The 17207-nt window shown below is 41.5% G+C and overlaps 1 long non-coding RNA gene across 1 annotated transcript in view; it reads right to left on the minus strand.

Moving 5' to 3' along the window:
• Positions 1 to 15691, minus strand: part of LOC119868016 — a 28960-nt gene extending 13269 nt beyond the window's left edge. The window contains exons 1-2 of the long non-coding RNA XR_005385532.1: positions 15076 to 15691; positions 13655 to 13809 (exon numbers count right to left, since the gene is read on the minus strand). This is a non-coding gene — a long non-coding RNA (uncharacterized LOC119868016). The remainder of the gene's footprint in view (positions 1 to 13654; positions 13810 to 15075) is intronic.
• Positions 15692 to 17207: the final 1516 nt, after the last annotated feature.

Consider the following 17207-nt stretch of genomic DNA (forward strand, 5'->3'; position numbering starts at 1 on the left):
GACAGTAGGCAGGTGACTTTCATATTCTCAATCTTTTAAATTGCCAGCTAATACCACATTGCATTTGTAAGAATTTCACAGTTTAGGAAGTCCTTTCCTATCTCTTATTTCATTTAGATGATTGAGCGACTCTAGGAGGAAGATATTATCATGCTTATTTTACTGATCTAAAAAAAAAAATAGATACAGAGAAACAACTGCCCTTCACAAGTCCACAGAATAGGTGAGTTTGGGAACAAGACTCACATCCAGTTTCCTCACCCAGGTTCTCAGCTTCCCCTGATGTCCAGAAGAAGTTAATTCCAGACTTTGGGAGAGGTCATATAGATAGTACGGTCCAGGCAGAGAGAGATATCGCCTTTGAGACATGTGACAAACAGCAGCCTGAGCTGGAAGTGACTAAGAAAACACAGTAAGAGCTTGAGAATCTAGACAAATACCCAAGATTTTCAAGAATCCTCAAAATTCAAGAATAGCATATAATTTTCCTCATAAAAAATTCCCATGGTGATGAACAAAGAACAGTCGAGTCCATTGAGAGGCTGATGCTGGGCAGTAAGCTGAGCTCCCTCACCAGCTACGTGGCTAACAGCAGAGAGACCAGCATTCCTGCTTCACCAAAACCCCGTGCCACAGGTCTCCTAGAGCTCATAATTTCAGACTGTCAGGTCAAAATGTCTCCCTGTTTTATGAACTAACCGAATGACCTTCTCAGATAGCACTGATAATTTCATGGATATATTTACCTATTTACACTTTGGGGAAACCTCGACCAAAAGTTAAGGTGGATTTGCCCAAATGTGTATAGCATCTGAGACAGTAATGCAAATTGTTGTAAAAAATAATCCTTATGGGCTATGCTAGATCTCTTATCTGACACAGCACAGGAGAATATGTATTCAGTACCTAAAAGTTTCTCTTCATAATATGGGATCAGCCACGATGCCCTGAAAGTTGCCAACTCTGCTCTATTTGAGTTGAGAGTTCTATCTCTAACCACATAGTTAAGTGAAGTCAGCTGTCAGGGCCAATACAGACGTCATCTCTCTGAAAATAGGGAAAGACCAATGCTTAGTGCTGGGAAGAACAGGAAAAGATGAAAAAAAAAAAATCTAGTTCATGGAATAAGAACTCAGAAGGTGGGTAGGCCAGGACAAGGGTGTGAGATCAGCTCAGCATAGCAGCCCATATTCATAACTGATATCGCAGCAGAGCAGAGGGAGGGAGGAGCAGACACTAGTGCAAGCATCAGGTCAGCTGCAAGAGAGACCCATGGAAGGGTCCCCTATATCAATTTTAAAGCCTCAGCTCTCTACAAGCATAGAGCCCAACACTAAGGAGGGATTCTCCTTGAGGACAGGAGCCAAACTTCTATGAATAAGAGGGATCTATGAATACCAATTGTTCCTAATGAATTTAAAAACATGAAGAGAATCTACTGCCTAAAGATGCTACCAATGTGACTGAGAAACACTTGATTTCAGAGAGAAAAATATATATTTATTTTTTAGAATTTCTGCTTTCTAAGGAGACTGCACCTAAAGTGGGGATTTCCTAACAAGATGATGGCTGAAGGTAAAGATGGGAGAAACTAAGAGAAGATTCCATGGCTTTATATGGGAAAGCAGTCATGGACATTCTGGGAGCCAAGTAAAGGTGGCTTTGATGAGACTGTCTAGGCTACAGGCTAGGGGCATCACTGAGTGAAAAGAAGCAGCTGATGACTGAGGTACTGGAGGGGGAAAGTTTTTTGATTGAGATTTTTACTTAGTTTTGCTATATGGTATTAACATCTCCTCTCTCATCTGTAACATCTTCAGTAAAATTCACATTATTCTCTAATGCTCCATAGAACTGGACTGACTTTTGGAGATTTGACAAAGTGATAAGCCCAACTGAAACGAGAGAGAAAGGGGCAATGATATAAGCCAATCCTGGGGGACAGAGGCACATTTGGAATATGCAATAAAGCTCTTTTATTCTTTAGTCACAATCATAGGGGATGCTGTTCCCAGAGAGTTCTGAACATTGTATAGTCCGACTGTAAATGATCTGGGAAAAACTGAAATCACTATTTCATAGGTAGCCTCAAAATTGCAGAGGACCAACATAAAAAGGATGATATCACCGTCAAACCTCATTATTTTGATATTAAATGATACAGTCTGAATTTGAGACAAGAATTAGAGCATTTAGTTTTAATAATACTCCAAAGATTGTCAAAAAGACCCATCTCTGTTATTAAGCAGCAATTTGATCTTAAGCCAGCCTTGTGTCAACTCAGGTCCCAACTGTATCCAGATAAAAGGGGAAGGTGAAGGATTAGGGAGCCCTCATGGCCGAGGTGGCACAAGTCTAACCCCATCTCACTTGGACTCCATGACATCAGTCTCACAGATTAAGTCAGATTCCAGTCATTGGTCTCACCCATCAGAAACATGAGCAACCTTAATAAGTCGGATTGTAGGCCCTCGAGGATGTATAACTAGCATATTGAACAGGCTCATCTCAGTGGGAGTTTCAATTCATCACTTTTTTGCTTTATTCACCAATTACTGCATTCAACACTGCTCTGTTGAAGCTCTCGTTCTAGTCCCCAAATGATGCCTTCAGAAATTTTCACAATTTTCCTTGTGATTTAATTTTCAGGATCAATCTAAGTTTCAAACTCAGAGCTTCTCATCCATTATAGCATGTGGTCAAGAAGGCCTGGTCAGCATTTTTAGTTCTCCCTCACTGCTTCTTAGTGTGGGGGAAGTGCCGTCTGGGTTTGGCAACTCTCTTCCTTCTCCCTTACTAAGATTTTACTCCATTGGTGTCGAGGGTTGGAAAGATAAATGGGTAAGAAACACCTGCCTCTTAGTTATCAATAGTGGTCTCCTCTCTGCTGCCATCTTTCTTCTGTTGGGATCTGCCACAAGTATGCCCGTCATTGATCAGCATCGATGCCCTCTGAGTGATCACACATTCAATATTGACTGTTTCATGGAACATGTGTGGATGTTCTTTGGAGCATCTTCAAGACCATCCCTACCGCACAATTCTCTGAAGTGAGATTTTTGGTCCTGGAAAAGCATCCCACAGCCTCTTGATACTAGACCCCTTCAGCTTATGGCCCACCCTCATAAACGGGGAGCTGGTAAGTGACTTCGGTACAACTTTCTCCGAGTCCATGGGTCCCAAAAGATCCCACATCTTTTTTTCCCCTTGTATCTTTGACTTTCCAATCAGTGTCACTTCCTCTCTTTGCCCTGCCGTCACTCTTACATAACTGTCTCTTACATGCTTAGTTATGCACAAGGAGAACTTCAGTACATGTTTCCTAGACGGGTAACCAATCAGGAACAGCCTCCCCTTCTTTAAGGTACCCTTAATCTCTACAAGCGAATCCTTAGTTCCACCATTCACTTGGCTTTGAAAAGGGAAGGGAAGCCATGGCACTTCCAAATATGCCATGGCTCTTGCTGTAACTATTGATTCTTGCAAATTTTCACATATTCCTCTCTATTTCTCAGGCTCTTTGTAGTGAAGCTAACCATGTGGCTAATTGTCACCCACAGAATATGAGTGGAACTGACATGCGTTGCCAGGATGGCCTTGGAAACGCAAGATAGTAGACACACAAGATGGAGGCAGCACCATCCAGAAGTCCTAAATGAGGTTTCTGGCCCCAGCTTTCGGTTTTCCTTTTTAGAAGGTGAAATGCTTAATGTCTGTTTGTCCTCAGCTTTGAACCCTATTTGCAGGAAAGAGGAAAAGTCATCCTACAAACGTTACTACCTTTGGCACCTCATAGGGTCATCTGAACAGAAGACCAAAGATGCCAAAGAAAAGCCCTGTAAGGTTGTAACCAAATGTGTATGTACGTTTCCTAATGACCATGCTCTTCAATTCAACCTCTCTGTTCTCTCTCTAAAAGGTTTGGGTCATTGTAAGAGCTCCAGCCTGGACTGGATCTCACAGTCACAAAGGTTGATATTTAACTCCTTACTAACTGAAATACACAGAGCAAGAAACATTTGGCAATGACTGCAGTGTAGAAGGGTTGCTTGAGCAATAAGCTCCCTTCATGTTTCACCAGTTCAGCATCACATCTGCTGGATCAAAATAAACAAATATTTTTCATTGAACTTAACAAGGAAGTACATGACCTTAACATTCATTTTTATCAAAGAGCTGGAGCCAATGAGATCCCCTGGTGTTTTCAGTCATGTGCCACCTCACTTTCTGTTTCCTCTTTGCTTTACTTCTTACAATCTCATGAAGTACCACTGTAAGAGCCTACAGTGTGTGTGCTCGGAGGAAGGGACATTTGCCGGAGTTTCTCGGAGTGTTTTTCTTTAAGCGAGGTTTCCAAGCACAAAACCATATAAAGGACAAATGCCAACTTATAACAATTTCACCCACAAACTATATTTAAGCACGGCATAGTTCCCAAATAAAATAAGACTACAGAAACAGTTTTACTGCTTAGGGGGAAAAAATGTATGTTTTTAGAACAGTTAACCCACAATAGCACAGCTGACAACTTCAAATAAAGGCCACAATCCTGTGAGCCTGTAACTCAATTTTACATAGGCTGGGTGTAGTGTTTCATGTCATGGATAGAGTTTCTTTACTGCTTTTAATGGTGGATGTTAGAAGCCTTCTTCCTGCAATTAGTATAATGGAGGATATAAGAGTGGAAATAGAAGCCTTTTCCCCTGTTCACCTAGGCAATGAAAAAGTTTAAAATCATAAATAGTCCCAAGGTTAAAAAGAGGTCACATAGATTATCTCCCCCCTCCCCCCGACTCCATAACTGTGCTCATGTTTTGAGAGAATTTCCTGCTTAAAAATTATTCTGGTTAAATGGCATCTTAAGGAGATAGACCTGGTCCCTCATCCACCCACAAAGTGGCCCCAGAGGAAATTCTTAGCTGTGGAGGATATACTCAGCACGGCCTGTGCAGCCTTCTCATCCCAGCAGGAGGCAGTGGACTTTCTAAAGACTGTGATGGTCACCACTGGCCCCTCACTAGCCTCCCTTTTGGTCATGCCCATTTTGCCTCCAGGTTATCACTGCATTTGAGATTCCTTGCTGCCCTGTCTAACCCTAAACTGGGAGCTCCCTGCACGAGGACTATGCTTCAAGCCTTTTTTTTTAATTTAGATTATTTATTTATTTATTTGAGAGAGAGAGTATGGGCGAGTGAGAGACCATGAACAGGTAGGAGAGGGAGAAGCAGACACCCTGCTGAGCAGGGAGCCCAATGTGGGGCTCTATCCTGGGACTCCAGGATCATGACCTAAGCCAAAGGCAGACACTCAACCAACTGAGCCACCCAGGCAGCCCTCCTATGGGCTTTCTTGGTAAGTAACTAGTGTGATACATTATTTAATCTTAAAGTTCTGATGATTTCATAGATGATATGTTTCACGCATTAGCTACCACTGGTGAATTTAATTTCAAGAAAACTGGTAAGATCCTAGTGCCTTGATAAGATTTCCATGTGTTGCCAAGGCCTGGCATTCTCATTCCACATTTTATTTCTTTGTGGATAGATTTGGTATCTGATAATAATTAAATTCTCAGGAAGTTTAGCATACCAAGTTATTATCACTTATAAAAGCATGAATAAAGAATCTTGAAGAAAAAAAAAAGAATCTTGAAGAAAGTAGGTATGGTGGCAACATGGTTTGGAAACAGGACTTCTGAGGAGAAGAGTGCAATGAAAAGTGGGGAAGAGGCAGAGAATTTAAAGTTTAAGGGCACAGAGGAACTTAATCCATTTTCTTTAATGAGTAGTATTTCTGCCCTGGTATTCCAGAGAGCCTCAATTTTCATCTAAAATTAAGTTCATTTTTTAACAGCCTTTTGGAAACATACTTGGGAAGAAGAGGACTTTATAGAGCATATCTTAAAAAACAAATATATTTTTTTTTATTTTTTATATTTTTTAATTTTTTTTTTTTAAGATTTTATTCATTTATTCATGATAGAGAGAGAGAAGCAGAGACACAGGCAGAGGGAGAAGCAGGCTCCATGCAGGGAACCCGACATGGGACTCGATCCCAGGACCCCAGGATCGCGCCCTGGGCTAAAGGCAGGCACCAAACCACTGAGCCACCCAGGGATCCCTTAAAAAACAAATATAGTCTACACTGAGCACCTACCATGTCCTAGAGACTTTACATATTTATTCTCACTTAATTCTCAAACAACTCAATATCAAGAGCTCCCATTTTACAGATGAAGAATCAAAGGCTCAAAGAGACTAAACAACAATGGGAAAAACAGAGATTCCAACCACATCACCCACTGGACCACCTACCACCCACACCACCAGCATCAACATCACCCCCAACAAGCAAGTCCTCCCAAATATAACACTATGCATGTGATCAAAAATATAATTCTGTGTGGTTCTGATCCACCGAAGCACTTTGCCATACTGCTCCTGGTCCTGACTCCTGGTCCTGACTCAGTAATGCCATGAAACTACATACTGCACTGGCCTGGCACAGAACTCTTTCTCAGAAGAGACCCAAATAGAAAGTAGCATTAATATTAATAGAAATAACTATTTTTTTAAAACTCAGAAAGCCAGATCTAAGAGGTAGCCAAATGCTTGCACTAAATCTGACTTGTGGTGCTTAGCACATTCATGCTTAATGACCTAAGCAATTCACAGTCCCTGCTCCCCGTTGGTGCAACCCATTCCCAGCAGCCTACATCAAGCTGGTGGTGAGTATCCAGTCATCAGAGCTGGAAATGGACTCAGCACCTACTATGAGCCAAATTATGACTTCATGCAAGGGCTTTTTTTGGTTTGTTTGTTTCTGTAGCTGTAATGATGAATTAAGGAGGAAAAAATTAATGTCAACTTTGAGTTCAACAACCATCTTTTTTTTTTTTTGTAAATTTATTTTTTATTGGTGTTCAATTTGCCAACATATAGAATAACACCCAGTGCTCATCCTATCAAGTGCCCACCTCAGTGCCCGTCACCCAGTCATCCCCACCTCCCCTTTCCCCCACCCCTAGTTCATCTTTGAGTGCCTCTTATTGCAACGGCCCCTGCGCAAAGCAGGCACTGAAGGGACAGATAGATTTCCACATGTGCTCTCAAGGAACTCATCTGATCATTGGCACGGATATTTAAGGGAAAATAGGCCATCCTGGCCTTCCAGAATGAGACTTTGCCATATTCCACCTCTTGAGTGGAAGAGAAAATGCTTATCCAGATTGAAATAATGTCTTGCTCTTCTCCTGAAGCATAATACACTTTTCTTTATTTGGCAAAATGGACTCCTTTTCCACTCACGCCTGCGGTGTGGGGAGCCCCTACCAGGAGTGGAGAGGTTCCTGTTAGCTGCTGGCTGAGAGAGTTCTTGCTAAATCTCCCCTCACATGCTGCCTCTCCATGTCTTTGCACCCTTCATTTGAATACAACGAGCACGTGTACAATTTTAGGATTAATTGAATATCTACATCCCATACCTCTGCTTTATCAGGGCTTTATCTCAATCATTACATCTGTCCACCTATTCCACTCAAAGTACAATCCTGCCTGTCACTGAGACAGATTAATGTGATACAAATTGACATTTCCCTCCTCATCCCAGTGGGCAACCTGGTCCTCATTAGAGTCAACAAAATTAAAACATCCCTGAAAAAGTGTATTTAAATTTTACTCTGAGAACAAAGGAGGAAATGCAAGTACAATCTGTCAGTTTACCACACAAAATTTTGTTGGGTTTACTTAATGAATAAATTGCTGTTAACTCATAAATAAGCCATTAGCAAAACAAAACTGCCAAACAAAACATTATCTCCTAATCTGCTCATCTCTCTTCAGACCACCATGGAAAAAGTGGATAAACCTGTTGATCAATCCACCACAGAGATGGAAGTAAAACACTGAGGACTTATAATCAGGTTGTTCAGAATCTAGAAGAAAAAGAAATGGCACTTGTGCCTCAATTACCTTAAGATCTTGCACTAAAAGTCTTGCTTTGGAGTTGGTGTTTTGGGTTTACTGTTTCACCTCTCACTTTTTTTAAAAAAAGATTTTATTTATTTATTCATGAGAGACACAGAGTGAGAGAGAAAGGCAGAGACACAGGCAGAGGGAGAAGCAGACCCCACACAGGGGACCTGATGTGGGACTCGATCCCGGAACCCCAGGATCTCGACCTTTGACCAAAGGCAGGTGCTAAACCACTGAGCCACCCAGGCGTCCCTTTCTTTTTTTTTTTTTTTTTAAAGTCACCTCTCACTTCTTATTTTATGAACACACATAACCTCAGTGCTTAGAGACTAGTCCTATTTCCTCATTTTGGAGAAATGAGGAACAGGAGCCCAGGGAGGTTACTGGAAGCCCCTGCGGGTAGGGCTGTGCTGAGAACCAGGTGTCCTCACTTCAGCTCCTTCCAAGACCTGAGTATCTTCTCTGCACTACCAATAAAAGGGAGGAGAGAGGAGGTGAGGAGGCCCCCCCTGCTTCACAGAGGAGGGGGAAGTGCTTCCGTTACCACTACCATGGACGGTACTGAAAAAGTATTATTCCTGCAGTGTGATGACATCAGAGTGGGTCAAGGGTCTTCGAAGGGAAGTCTATGGGTGCTGTTAAATCTGACCAAATCACACAAGACAAAGATAGAGGTGGTGTGGAGAGATGGAGATATGATTGGAGAAGAGGAGGAGACCCCAGGCCAGGCCAAATGCAAAATGACTGACATCCAGAATGGGGCTCTGTGACATCAAGATTCCTTTCCCAAGCGCCCTGAAGGTTTTTCTCTTTTTAAAGATCTTCAGCTGCGGCCATTTGGTTCTCTGGTGCCCTTTGTTTTCTGGCTGGTGATCCTTTTCTTTTTCCTTCCCTACACTTAAGAAAGAAAAGGAAAAGAAGGGGCTGGGATGGGGTAACTGTTCCCAGGCCTACAAGCCACGGCCCTGTGCAGCCAGTCTTAGAGCTCCCCCTGCTGGTCCCAGCAGGGCGCTTTGCCTTAAGCAACCCTACTGGGTCTCACACCCCAACTAGCTAAAGAGCTTAGACCCTATGCTGAGTTCAGCTGATAAACAGGTTACAGCAATATCTCTGCTGACACTGTGCTTCTGTATGCTCAATAGGAAAAACTTGGGAAAAAAAGGCAAAATTGAGTTTATAAAAATTGTTTCCTGCAGGAGTGCCTCCTAATTCAAGCAGAATGTCACTCACCAGTGGGGTTCAATAAACCCTTAATCTTAACCATCCACTTTATCATGAAAATGGCACTGTTTATTCCACTGGTAATATCTTGTGTCGAAATCTGAACAGTATTTCTTCTCTAATGGGAGTGAGACAGAAAACCCTGCCAATCAAACGGGAAAGAGAAGCCCGCATCAGACAGCAGGCCTCTGTTTTCAGGGATAAAAACCCATATTCATTCGCACAGGACCACTGCAACTTTAAAAAACAATATCAAAAGGAAAAAAAGTTAGAATTGCAGAGGAATGTTCTCTGGGTGCTTCTATTTTTTCATCTCTTTTCTCTCCCACTTTCTCCCCGTAAGGAAAAAAATTAAAGCTGGTTTGATTTCTTGTTTGCTTAAAGGCTAATGTATATTTACAGAAGCATCTAAGGCACGGATTGCTTTGAATTTAGTGGTCCTTCGATATACAATAGGGCTACTGTGTTTCAAAGGATTTGGCCACCCATCATGACCCATGACTCAGTCTGTCGTCCATTAATCTAAACACAGGCTCTCTCAGATATATCCAGATGCCCAAAAATCTTTTACATTTTTTGATATGGACTTCTTGTTTCTGTATCTAAGGGGAATTGTTGCTGATATTCCAATGTGTCCCCAAAGGGTTTCTAAGCAAGTTCCCATCCACTTGTCATAAGCACAGAAGAATAGGTTTTCTTCTCCCTAAGCGAGAATCATACCCCTAGGCCAACAAGCCACAACAGTTTTCTTCTCCCTTGCCAAGTATCCATTCTCATATCAGGTAGACACCAATTGTTGCTAAAAGGTGATAACGGTAACAATGGAGCGACCCATGGTGAGGGAGAGTCTTCCCATTACAGTGAAATCTGATAAGGATTTGGTATGACCTTGCAACTCTTTTTTAGAGCAGTTTTGGTATGACCATGCAACTCTTTCTTTAGAGCAGTCTGTAATTAGCAGAAATAAAGTTTCTGCTAATATTGCAATAAGCCAACATTATCAATGGAACTTTACAAGAATGACAATTTTAAAAAGAAAGAAAAAAGAAAGCTGACTCTCAGATGTCTATGCCAAGTAGCCAGTTTCCAGCTATGTTTTGGTTCCTTCCCCTTGCCTTACCAACAGCTCCATGTTACCAGGCAGGTTTCCAAAAAAACTCCCTTCTCTTTCTCCTGTTGGATCAGATGATTCATGGAATCCACCAAAGAGTTACAATAAAAATTTCATTCTACCATGAAGCAATGGGTGTCACATGGAAATGTCTTCCTGCTTGATTTCACTTGTGAAGTCCTCTTGATCTAACATCATGCAAGGAGAAAATCACTCATTCTGCCGGAAATTTACTTATTTATTTGTATTGTAGGATCATTGCCTCCTCTACGATATTCATAATTTTATTTAGGTTAACAAGGAAAAACAAGAGCGTTGTGTTCCCTAAGATTCCTTCTCATTTTATGGAGTAAAAGAAGTTTTGAGGTATGACCCAATTACTCTCCAAACATCCAGGTATCCAAATCTAAAACATCTAAAATATCCAAAATATCTAAAAACCTCAAATGGGTGAAAGCCTACTTTGTTTGGAAGATATCCACAAGAAGAGAGAGAAAGACCTAGGAGCCTTATTTTAAGTCACTACTAAAGCCTAAATATCCCCTACTACCACAGCCTAAGCTGCATTCCTCCTGAAAATGCTCAACACTGGTTATCAGAGCAGAATTAGATCCTTTGTGGAGCCCAGTCATGATGGTTTCCATTTACCAATGCCATGGCTAATTTGCAAAATTAAATTTCTATCAAATTCTCATTTACATCCAAATGATGTCAGAAAACAATCTGACCCAGTTAGTCACTGAAATTCTTTCGCTGTGGCCAGGTGCTCTGGAGAAATTCTGTTCTCTCTGTAACTTCCTCACCCACAACTTTCAGCCAATCATTCAACATTTTAACGGCCTCCAATGACATGGAAAAGTTAATGACCCAAAAATACCACAATGATCCATAACCGTGCATCTATACACATGCTGTTGTTCTTGCTGCATGTTGAGCTTCCACCCATCCTTCAAAACCCATAGTCCATACCATAACCTCTATTATGAAGCCTCTCCTTACTTCTAAACAAAGGCTTATCCTGCTTCCTTAAAGTTGCTTCTGCTTCCAGCATGACAGTCTCCTCCAAGCGTGGGCCATGAACACCCTGCATCAGAATTACCCAGGACTAGTGTTAAAATTTGCAGGATCCCAAACTCCACCCAGACCTGCTAAATAATCAGAAACTCTGGGGTGGACACCCAAGAATATGCATTTACTAAATTCCTTGTCCCCTCTCCTGGTTAGTCTGATGCAAATACAAACATGTATTTTATTGCCCACATAATTCTGAGTAGCAGTTCATATTTATTGAGCTCCTATGTTATGCCAGGCACTGTTCTAAGCACTTTATACATATATTACCTCATTTAATTATCACAATAACTGTAGAAGAAGAAACCATTTTTATCTCCATTTACATGTTAATTAACTTCTCTGAGATAATGTGAAATTAGAAACTCTCCCAAGAGCACATACTAATAAATGGCAGAAAAAAGATTCAGGACCAGGAAATCTTATTCCTGGGTGCCTGTCCCTAAATCACTGGGTTTTACAGTCTCAAAAATAATTGTTTGTCTTCTGCCTCTTTTACTAGGCTGTGAATTCATCTAGAGCAGCAATTGGATCTTTCCATCTTGGTAACAGCAGCACTTCTCATAGTGCCTGATGTACTCAATAAATGTTTATTGAACTGTTTAAAATGTAGAATAAACCAAGGTATCATCTTTTTGTCTATGGGTAATAAGATCAGTGAGGTAAAAAAAATTTTAAAAGCCAAAACACGGAAGAAGAAGAGAAGACGGCAGAAGAGTAGGGTCCCCAAGTCACCTGTCCCCACCAAATTACCTAGATAACCTTCAAACCATGCTGAAAATCTATGAATTCGGCCTGAGATTTAAAAAGAGAACAGCTGGAATGCTACAGTGAGAAGAGTTCACGCTTCTATCAAGGGATAAATTTGTAAACATTTATCTCTAGAATAAATCCCACTTGATTGTGAAAAAAATAAAAATAAAATAAAATAAAAGCCAAAACACTCTCATGGACCACAAAAAAAAAAAATAATAATGAACAGGTAAATATGGCAATGCTTTGGTGAGACATAGTAAAATTATGCCTGGTTTTCATAAAAAATATATAAGTAATGTAACAAATATAAATAAATTAATTTTATACCGGAAACCAAAGTCCTCTCTACAGTGTCACATCATAAACTTCATACTGCAGAAAGCAAGCCTGGGGACAGTGAAGCAGTCCCCAGGAAATTACTAGGAACTTTCCAAACCATATTTTCACATCTCTTCATCTAGATGTAACTTCAAACAATAAGAAAAAAAATACATCAGGTTATGAAGCTGTTTCATTTTGAGGAATGGTATAGAACTCTACTGCTTCCTTATCAAATACCTAGAAACTTCAGCCAAACAGCTTGAAGAAGTAAATTTTTCAAAATCTTTGAAGAAAGATCCAGCTCTACAGGGTGGTAGCACCTTTTAAGTCTGGCTCTGCTCCCAAGAAGGCGTATCACATGCATTCATTCCTTTCACCAACATGGTATATTGACAGGCAGGCCCAAGTGCATTAGAAATGCCACAGATGTTACCGGCCACTTCCCAAGAAGAAAAAAGGCCTGGACTCTGACCTGTTAAAAACTGGCATGTTATTTATACAAGTGATATCAGAACCTACATGCTGTGTCTACACTTAGCCTAAGAACCCAATGAAAACTGAGAATGTCATAAACCATTCAGCCAGAAATCTACGCATTATATACATGGATAACAAATGAGAGGGGGTTTTTCCTATTTTTTTAATCCAGATATTTTGATGCTGTGTATACAAACATACATACACACACAAATGATTCCAGTCTCCATTTCTAACCTGTCGCCTCACCTCTCACGTCTTCCGAGTTTGGGCTATCAGCCAGGGGCACAAGTACCCACCAGCAGGTACACACGCCCCCATACAATGTGGGTCCCAGTGGGAGTTTTAGATGAGCTTCGTGGATCTCACATCTGAGTCAATGCAAAACCCCATCAAAAGAAACCTCCAATCCCCAGAAATAAACTCCCTCCTCGCTTCCAGACGTGCTGAGAAAACATTTTCCTCTCTTTTAAGAAACTGTATACATAATACCCTGCAAGAGCACATGTCATCTCAACTATTCAAGTGTAAAGGGACAGTTTGCTGGTGGTGACTTAGAAGTTCAGAATGGACGAACACTCAGCACAAATATAATATTTAAAGACAAGCTATTTCCAGACACGTGTGTGGCCGCATGTTGCCCAGGGCTGCCCCGCTCTAGACAGCTTGCATTACATGCCTACACCTCCAGAATGTTCCAGCATTTAGGTGACGTGGGGCTCACCAAATTTCAGACAGGGTAAGAAGTGGCCTTGCTTGCACTAGAGCAGCAGGGTCATCAGCATCCTCGTGACTTGTAGTGGTGGAACATTTCCCTCCCTTTCATTTCCAAGAGTTAGTAGTGGTGAAGGATGTAGCTATTGTCAGCTCCTCCAGGACCTACAACAAAAAGCAGAGATCTCATCACCAAAAGTACGATTTTATATGATTTCTGTTTCCTTCTGTGAGTTGCCTACAGATTCTCCTGCCAAGGAATGCAACAGCTTTATAAACAGTGACATGAGGACATAGCTGGACTTTCCAATCTAAGTCAGAAGTGGTTTGGTTTGGACTCGCTAAGGGGAAGCATTCTGTGTTCAGCCTGATTGGTTCTCTCAACTCTCCTTCTAAGGAAGTCTTGTCCTCCAACTGTCAGAACCGCAAAATACAAAACCATTCATCTCTCGCTTTAGAACCTTGCCTGAGCCACTCAACACCCCTGAGGCATGCGTCTCTCCAATCAGGAGCGCTTGCTTCCCAGAGCCAAGTACATTTCTATAAATGCTTCACGTGGGAAGGAACAAAACCAATAAGTCAGAAAGCTGACTCAGAAATGAGCGGAAGTGTTTCCTTTCCTCCTCCCAGCAGATTGGTTGTTCTGTGGTGATGCTCTGGTGTGACCACTATGCAAGGCTTGGCGGCCTGTCAGCACAGGACAAAGTATTTGGCCACCAACATCATGACTTCTACATTTGGGGCAATTGCTTGGAACAAATACAAATGTACCAGTGAACAGACCTAGAGTGTACAAATTATGCTCCACAGCAATAAGTTCAAAGGGACAAATGCTCCAGATGTTCGGGAACCTGTGGCTGGGTCTCATTTACATTTCTCAGCAATGGAAGCCAACTGTAAGGGCCATAGCTTTGGAAGCCTGGGATCTACCACCCGTTAGAGACTGGACAATAGCCAGCGGAATTCAGGGCAGTTGGGCCCTGGATACTGGGCAAATCAAACAATCAATACTTATTGATCACTTATGCCTGGATCAAAAGGCACCACATTTTTTACGTGAAAGAGCCATCACTAATAACCACCTTTGCATTTAGAAAATAGTGCAGCATAAAAGCACTTTTGAATACATTATGTTCTTTCAGTCCAGACAACAGACAGCCTCATTAGTGATTAGCCTCACTCTGTCTTTATTGACAGAGGAAAAAGCCATCTCAGGGGAGGTAGACGCTGTGCCCCGAATCACAAAGCCAGGGAGTTCAAAGCCACACTTAGGCCTAGTCTCTTTCCACTACTGCTCAGCTGTGAACAGTAACCAGAAATTCAGTCCTGGTACCTTCCTCAGAAGAGTCCTATAGCCCCAAGAGTGTCACAAAGTTCCTTGGGAAATCACACAGCCCAGAGGCTACAGGCAGGAGCTGTCCCCGCACTTACCTGCTGGCCCAAAGGCAGCCCAGCCTCTCTGCTGCAGCTCTTCCAGAATCTGCCACCAGGTAGATCCTTCTTGGTTCTTTCTTGATTAGCTCTCCTCCTCAAGAAGATGGGAAGGTGAGTCAAGACTTGTGTTCACAAAAAAAAAAAAAAAAAAAAAGACTTGTGTTCACCACAGAGTGCTTAGTACAAAAGCTCTGGAGTCAGAGACCATCTTGGCAGGGGGCCTCAGTCAGTTAAGCATCTGCCTTCCACTCAGATCATGATCCCAGGGCCCTGGGATGGAGCCTCGCATCTCTTGAGCAGAGAGCCTGCTTCTCCTTCTCTCTCTCTCTCTTTCTCTCTCTCTTTCTCTGTCAAATGAATAAATAAAATCTTAAAAAACAAAAACAAAACGAGAGACCAGCTTGGAAGAACCTACTTCAAAGGGTCATTATAAGAATTAAATAATACTGAAAACAAAGCCTTGTATCAGTAAGCACTCCATGATCGCTATTCATATTTTTATCATCCTTAATTTTATATTTATAAAATGTAAATGAGCATATTTATAAAATATAAATGAGTATGTTTCCTGTATGAAGACAGCCTAACAAGCATTAGTAGAGCACCTGGCACTAGGCTGGGCCCCAGGGACTGGATGAGGCATTGGATACAGTCTCTTCAGTAGAGAAAGGAACTCCACTCTAGGAGGAACTTGACTTATGGAAAGAGGAAGTAGACACTAGCTTGAACTAAGAATTCTTTTAATTATTCAAAATTTGGAAAAGGGAGTTTTTTGCAGGTCAATGCATGCATGCACTACCTGCACCCGGTACCTCCAACCCTCACGGTTCTTGATCCTTTACCTTCCCACACACACACACACACATAATGCCTTGCTTCTAGCCCATTCTCTTGGGCTTTTGCTAAGTAGCTATTTAGCTTGGAGGAGGGACAAAAATCACAGTGAAATATTAGTGATTTAAGTTTACTACTCCTGGAAAATAAATTCGAATTGGATTGGAATACTAGAATCTCTCCCCATGAGGAGCTTCAAATAATGCTGTTTCTAAGGAGTGGCTATCTGGGGTTCACCAGATGGAAATTCATTCACTCACTTATGTAGCCAGCCAATCAGCCAGCCAGCCAGTTATTCAACAAATATGTCAGGTTGTAGGTACCCTGACTGCGCTGGACTTCTTCTAGTCTAGCATGAGTGACAAGCATTATACAAGTGAACTAAAAAAGAAATAATTAACAAATCATGGTAAGAGCCAAAGAATAAAAGGTAAGATGATAAAGGAGGGGGCAGAGGTATATATACAGAGAGATAGCTGGAAAGACTTATTTAAATGAAGTCTACAGATGGATATTTGATTTGAGGCATTAAAGAGCCAACCCAATTACTTTGTAATATAAACAAGTACTGAATCGTTATGTTGTACACCTGAAATTAATACATTATATGCCGATTATACCTCTTTTTAAAAAAAAAAAAAAACTTTTTTTTTAAATAGGAGCCAGCCCTACCAAGAGGGACAGAACTGGGAGTAGGTAAAATGGCAGTGCAAAGCCCAAGGCAGAAAATGACCCAGAGTCTAGGACTCAGACAAGAATAACACTGACAGCTTGGGATGGAAAGCCAGGGAGAGATCATACATCGCCTTGTAGATCCTGGAAGGAGTTTGGTTTTTACTGAAGGACTCCACCAGAAAAGCCTTCCAGATCCCTTACATGTGTTTGATTCTTTAATATATATATTTTTATTTCAAGGAAATGTAAATTCATTTTTAATTTAGGACAAAATCTTTGCTCTCTTAATTCTTGGCCAGCACCTTCTCACTTCTCTGTAATTCCAGATTCTTGCTCCCACCCAGTGTGCTATGCTGGGAGGAGCACAGGCCCCCACTTGCTCTGGTGCTGGCACTGCTTGGAATGTGACCTTGAGCCAACGAGCGGTCATTGCAAACCTTGACTTCTGCATCTATAGAAGAAGTGGAACCAGGTGATCTCAGAGATCCCTTTGGTTCTAAATTAATTGATCAACAAGGAAGGGGGAAAAAATGCCCTTAGAGCTTACCCTTCCTGCTGTAGACAGTTTGGCGTGGGGGTTAAAAGCCTGAACTTGGGTGTTATAAATGTAGATTCTAATC

The sequence above is a fragment of the Canis lupus genome, chromosome 38, assembly GCF_011100685.1.
Source record: "Canis lupus familiaris isolate Mischka breed German Shepherd chromosome 38, alternate assembly UU_Cfam_GSD_1.0, whole genome shotgun sequence".
In the NCBI taxonomy this organism is placed as follows: domain Eukaryota; kingdom Metazoa; phylum Chordata; class Mammalia; order Carnivora; family Canidae; genus Canis; species Canis lupus.